Genomic DNA, 6,000 nt, shown 5'->3' with positions numbered 1-6,000 from the left:
CCGGGCGCCCGGGGCCGCCGCGGCTCAGAGCGCGCCGCCGCCGCCGCCAATAGGCGCCGCTGCCATATTGTTACTGCCAGCGCTGCGAGGGGCGGCGCCAGCGGGCGCCTTGGAGACCGGCGCCCATTGGCTGCGCCGCAGGTCAATCCGGCCCCGGCAGGCCAATGGCAGCGGCCGGCGGCGAACAGCGGGGCGTTCGGAGTTGGAATGTTGTGTGACAATGCTCCATGCGGCACCCAGGTGGGGAGAAGAGGGGCCGCGGCGCAGGGGCTGGTACCCAGGGCCCGGGGCGCGCCGGGAGAGGGAGGGAGGCGGGGGGCCGCCGCCACATGCCGCCGCCACATGCCGCCGCCGCCGCCTCCCAGCGCCAAGGGAGCCCGCAACAAAAGCGGCTCCGCGCCCGCTTCGGCCAATGAGGCGTGCCGGCCGCCCGCCGAGCGGGGCAGCGCCCGGCCAATCCGGGCAAGGTGGTACAGCCGGGCGAAGTTAGCGCGCGCCGCCGCCGCGGCCCGCGGGATTGGCTGCAGGCGGGGAGGGCCCCGCCCCCGGGGCGGGGCCGTAAACAGCCCCGGCACGTGGGCGAGGGCCTGGCCCCGCCCCGCCCCAACCGCCGCCCCCCTCAGGCCGGCCCCCCTCGGGGGCCAGAGCTCCGGTGGGACCCCCGGGGGGGGGACCCACCAGGGGCGCCGCGGCCCCAGGGGAGCTGCTCGTGGGCCTCCAGGCACACCCCAGTGCCCTCCAATCAAGAGCCCTCCAACCACCGTCCCAGCCTGGCTTGAAGGAAGTATCTCCTCGCTCGAAACCCGGGCCTGGTTTCCATGAGCCACCTTAAGCACTTAGCTTCCACGTTTTAACGCCGCGAGAGCATCACCCCCGCCGTTGTAGCTCCAGTCACAGCAATCTTAAGTGCATGTGGGGGAGCTAAATTATGAATTATGTATCTRGAGAGGAAAAAATGCCTTCTTGGCCCATGCAAGTTACCAGCAGAAGCCCTAGATCTGGGTGAATATAGATCTAGATCTAGCCTAGATGAATATAACACCTACCCTATCTCCTTCAAGCCTCCTTAAAGATAACAGACCTGGGACATACAACTGGGAGTCGTATTACAAGCCAAACCTCCTGTCACCAGGGTTGACCCTCTTCTGCTATATAATCCTGGCTGATCAAGTGCCATCGGCTTCGGTTCCCTGCTTGCTCTGCTACATCTGGGAAAGCTGACTTCTGAGGTGGTCGGGGACCTGCTTCTGCTTCCCCATTCACATTACTCCTGACCCGCTGGTAATCCCTCGGGCCTGCGCTGATACTACCCTTTCTCTAAAGTAGTTCCCCTCCTTCCTTTGTATTTCCTGCCAAACATTTATAAGGAGTCATCGGCACTAACTCCTCTTGGTGACACTGGATCTTCGACCTGGTTCTTTCCCACGTTTGGCACCGCATGTATTCCTCACATTTTGGTGGAACTTAAGCCAGTTTCTTTGCTGTATATCATACAGACAAGCTGTTTGACAGGATTTAGGGAAGCTGGGGAGCACCTTGTCGCAAGTCTTGCCCCAGCTGCCATAGTATTTTTTTTAATTCATAACTCAGCTCAAATCTGGATAAGTACATTTTAAAATGCATTAATAAATAAACATGAGCTGTGTCTTAACAGAAAATATTTTACAAAACCTACCAAACTATACAAGGCAATCTTTAAACACATAAAAGTGGAAGCACCCCCCGTCAACTCTGAAAATCAGATGGGAAAATACAAAGCAATGATCATTGTTAATACTTGGATGCATAACAAACTAAGGATACTTATTTTCAAATACTTCATATCAAATATTTGTTGTCTGTTCAAAAAAATAAAAAATCTCATCTACTCACTAATTATTTTGCTTGCTAATCAGATCCAAATATAAAACATCATTTTTTTTCATTAAGTCATTGATTAATGGCAGGTTTTCAATGACATTACCACACTGGGCACTTGAGTCAAAACATTTAATCAGCAAGATTTAATGCAGGTCCTTTCCTGACATTGATTTTTAGGTAAAACTCCCCACTGATTCAACCAGGAGGTCTTATTAAAATTTGATAGTGCGCCACGGTTCCAGATTAGGAAAATTCAAAAGCCAAGTGGCCATTCAGAATAACCAGAAGAACCCAAGCATGTGAAAGCTATCCCAAGAATAGTTTATTTTATAGCTTGTACTTAGCAGTATAACTGACAGCCAGATCTTCAACTGTTTTGCCCAAATGGAGGTTGTGAAAGGCTGTATCTCCTCCTAGGTTTAGCCAACACCATTGGGCAGCAGAGTGCTTTGACAGTGAGCCGTCCTCGCTTTTCGCAGGGCTTCTCTGGCGACTGCAAAGGAGCCTAAAGCAAAATCAGGACAACGAACCCAGCACTCTTCCTTTCCTCTGATTCTGCAAAGAAAAGCCAGAAGGAAAAGTCAGAAAGTTCAGCATGCTGAATTGTCCCTGCATTATGTGCGAGGATACAAACCTACCACCCCACACAGTAGACAAAGGAATTCAGCAGAGTTTCAGTACAGTGAGTCTGGGGAAGAGAGAAAAGCAGAGATGAAAGCTGAGGCATTTCATTGGGGGCCAAGGAAGGCAATATGGCACAGGGAAACTTCCTTATAACCTGGAGCAAAGGTAGCATGAATGTGACTTTAAATCATAGAAAAGTAAGGTTCCAAGGGACCTCAGGGAGTTTCTAGTCCAACCATCTGCTCAAAGCAAGGCTAATTTCAAAGTCAGGGCAGGTTCACAGGGCCTTGCCCAGTCAAGGTTTGAGTATCTTCAAGGACAGAGAATTCACAGCTTCTGAGCAGTCTTTGCCAGTGCTTGACCACTGCCATCATGAAGGACTTTCCTTATGTACAATCAGAATTTCCCTTGCTGCAAATTGTGATTGTTGCTTGTCTCCTGCCCCTGTGCATCACTGAGAAGAGATTGGCTCTGTCTTCTTTGTAATCCCCTTCTGAAAAGTTGAGGACAGCAATGAGATCTCCCCACACCTTCCCTTCTCCAAGCTAAACTCTCTCAGCCTCTCCTTGCACATCACAGGGTCCAGCCCCTATCTCCGTGTCCTTCCACTAGACACACTCCAGTTTGTCAGTCTCCCTCTGGTACTGGGGATGCAACTGCACAGGATGCTCCAGACTTGGCTTATGTACRTATGTAAAGGAGAAGTCCTGCAGCAGTCAGCGGGCTACGAGACAAACACAGGGCAACACTTAGGACCAGGCAGTCATCCTACAGGTCCTTTTGCTCCCTGTCTTCTCCTCCATTTCTCAAGTCTACTGCTCCCGAAGAGCACCATAAAACCTCTTAGGCTCCTCTCACACCTAATATTCACTTTCTTCTATAGGTCCTTCTCAGTGCAAGATACACAGAGAAGCATGGTTAAGAAGACCTAATAGTGAAGAAAGGCCAGGACATTTTCTAGTACCTTTTAAAGCAACATGATAGCAAGAAACATCCAGTAGTGTATAAAGGTCTGATACATCGCAGACCAGAGAGGTGCTGTTGCTTACTTTACCGTGTACGGCACTGGCATGTTCCTGCTTAAACACTGATGCTATTTTCAGCAGCTACCCCAGAATCTGGGCAAAGCAAAAGTGTTAGAGGAATTGACTTGTAGGTAAAGTTTACCATTAGACCTGGTCAGGGAATATTTTTGTTCCTGTAGAAAGTTTCAAATATCTTAGGAAGGAGAAGGGCTGAGTTGTTCTCCAGCCAAATCGGCTTCCTGATGCCATTCTCCATTCAGCTCTACAGACGCTTATGTCAGCACAACGCCAGGAGCAGTGTGGGGCAGGAAAAAAAGGCCAGAGGGTGAAAACCCTGCAGGGACAGCTTTTCTTGGCTGCGGTGCAGGCTTAAACGCTCATCAAACTGCAGCGCAGGAGAGCTGTCCCCCTTCCCTCCCTTTGGTGCTACTGGACACGGTGCATGTGTGAGTGAGCAGCCGTCCTCCTCCCCGTGCTGCAGCCGCAGCCAGCCCAGCCCACGCATGCACCGAACACAGATCCTTCGGTCAAATGTGTGTGGGCAGACAGTTGCATCTCGGCAGATCTGATTGCAAAATTGGGTCTTATGCCAGCTAATATAGACATATATTTAAGTAATCCCACTTCATTAGCTACTTTACCAGGGCCTCAATATATAATGGGTGAAATCCATTAGTCATCTGACAGTTCTAGTTATTCTGCATGTCAAGTCCCATCTCTTTATTTGTATATTCAGACTGTTATGGCAAGCTTGTGTGCTAGTTGTACCCCTCCACCTACTCAGTGCTAATTTAAGAGTTGTTATTTTTGGCTCACAATAACTGTATGTATAAAAAGTTCAGTTTCCTCCAAAAAAATTAAAAAGGAAGAAGAATGAGGGACTGTACMTAAAACTCCCCTTGGTAACACTACTTGCCCAACATGAGGAAACCTTGTTTTCAGGTAATTTACCAGAAGTAAACTGACTATCATCCTAAATAGACTCTGAGTTTATGAATACTGAGTTGCAAAAACCACAGTTGTTTTTGACATGACTGGTATATGGGGCATCCAGGATAATGTTCACTCAGAAAAAAAACTTGGCAATTCACAATTAACAAGCATGATTTATTGTAAGGATGATAACTTGGTGACTGGAAACATGAAATAAAATTTGTTTATCAGGAGATTGTTACAGGTTAGGAAAACTCAAAAGCAACATTCGATCTCTACCCTAGTCATTCCTTTTCCGTTTTTAAAATTGATTATCTGTAAATAATGCATTTTTCACTTTGTAATGCATATTTTGATATTTCTTCTCAACACAAAAGTCTGTTATTCCTGAGCATTATGCTTAAGTACCTGAGGGACAGGGATAGCAGAGGACATTTCAAGTTCAAAAGTTGAGAAAGTAATTAAAAATATTACAGAAGTCATTTATTGAAAAGTAGTTGCACACTGTTAGTACTCTTTCAAGGATGTGCTGTTGCATGGGTGTAGGCTGACATTTTATTCCTTGTAGACGATTAGCAGAAGGACTGCTTACCACCAAGGTCCCAACCAAGCCACTAAAATTGGGTTGAATTAGGACTTGTGCTGTACTGGTGAACTTCATGCCTTCTTACTCATTCTATTGTCAGTTTTGCCTTCACCTTAAAAAAAAAAAACACTTCACCACATCCCAGAAGTTGTTGCCTTCTCTTTTTCTTTGAAAACGGCAACAAAATTGTAATAATAGAGGGTTTTTTCTAGCTCTTAATAACTCAGATTGGTTCCAAGGCCATGAAATTTGTACACAAAAAATAGCTCTCCCTGCTTAGTATCCCTTAGACTAGGGACAGTCTCTATTTTCACAAGTGCAAAATATCTGTCATTCCTTATAAAGTACCTTCACAAAGCCTATCCAGGTCTTGGCATGTTTCAAGAACTATATTGCCTTCCCTCTTTTTGCAGCCAGTATTTCTCTGTATAATTATCAGGCTGCAGCAAGGCTAACAATAGTACATCTAGGATTCTGTAAAAGAGGGAATGCATTTGACGAATTAGGGTCCACCTTCGCCTCTGCTTCTCTTTGAAAAACACTGTTATCTGTGTTCACTGCCAGTTGAGACACTGAAGTGACATATATAGTCACAGAGTACTTTGGATAATAGCAAAGCAGGAACTTTCCTGGGGGTATGATTGCTAAAATCATAAGCAAAGTACGGGGAAGGCAATAGCCGTTGCTTCCAATCCCAGTCCTGTTGTCATGTAACAGTATTAAAGGATTTCTTTCAATTTCATTGCTAAGTTATGGATAAAGAATGCATTACTGAAAGCTGATGTGAGATAAAAAAGGACCATCATTTAAAATGAAATATTTGTTTCTTGTTGGATTAGCTTAACCCACACATGTAAACCTAAGCACAGTCCGGGTTATTGCATTACCCTTTTGCTTCTGGAAACCTGGCCTCAGCCCTGATTTAGGTCACAGACAGAAATGCATTTATTGTCCTTAACTAAATCCCAAAGG

This window comes from Apteryx rowi, unplaced genomic scaffold (genome assembly GCF_003343035.1).
Source record: "Apteryx rowi isolate R43461 unplaced genomic scaffold, aptRow1 scaffold_46, whole genome shotgun sequence".
Lineage (NCBI taxonomy): Eukaryota > Metazoa > Chordata > Aves > Apterygiformes > Apterygidae > Apteryx > Apteryx rowi.
Note: the sequence above shows the minus strand (reverse complement) of the source record.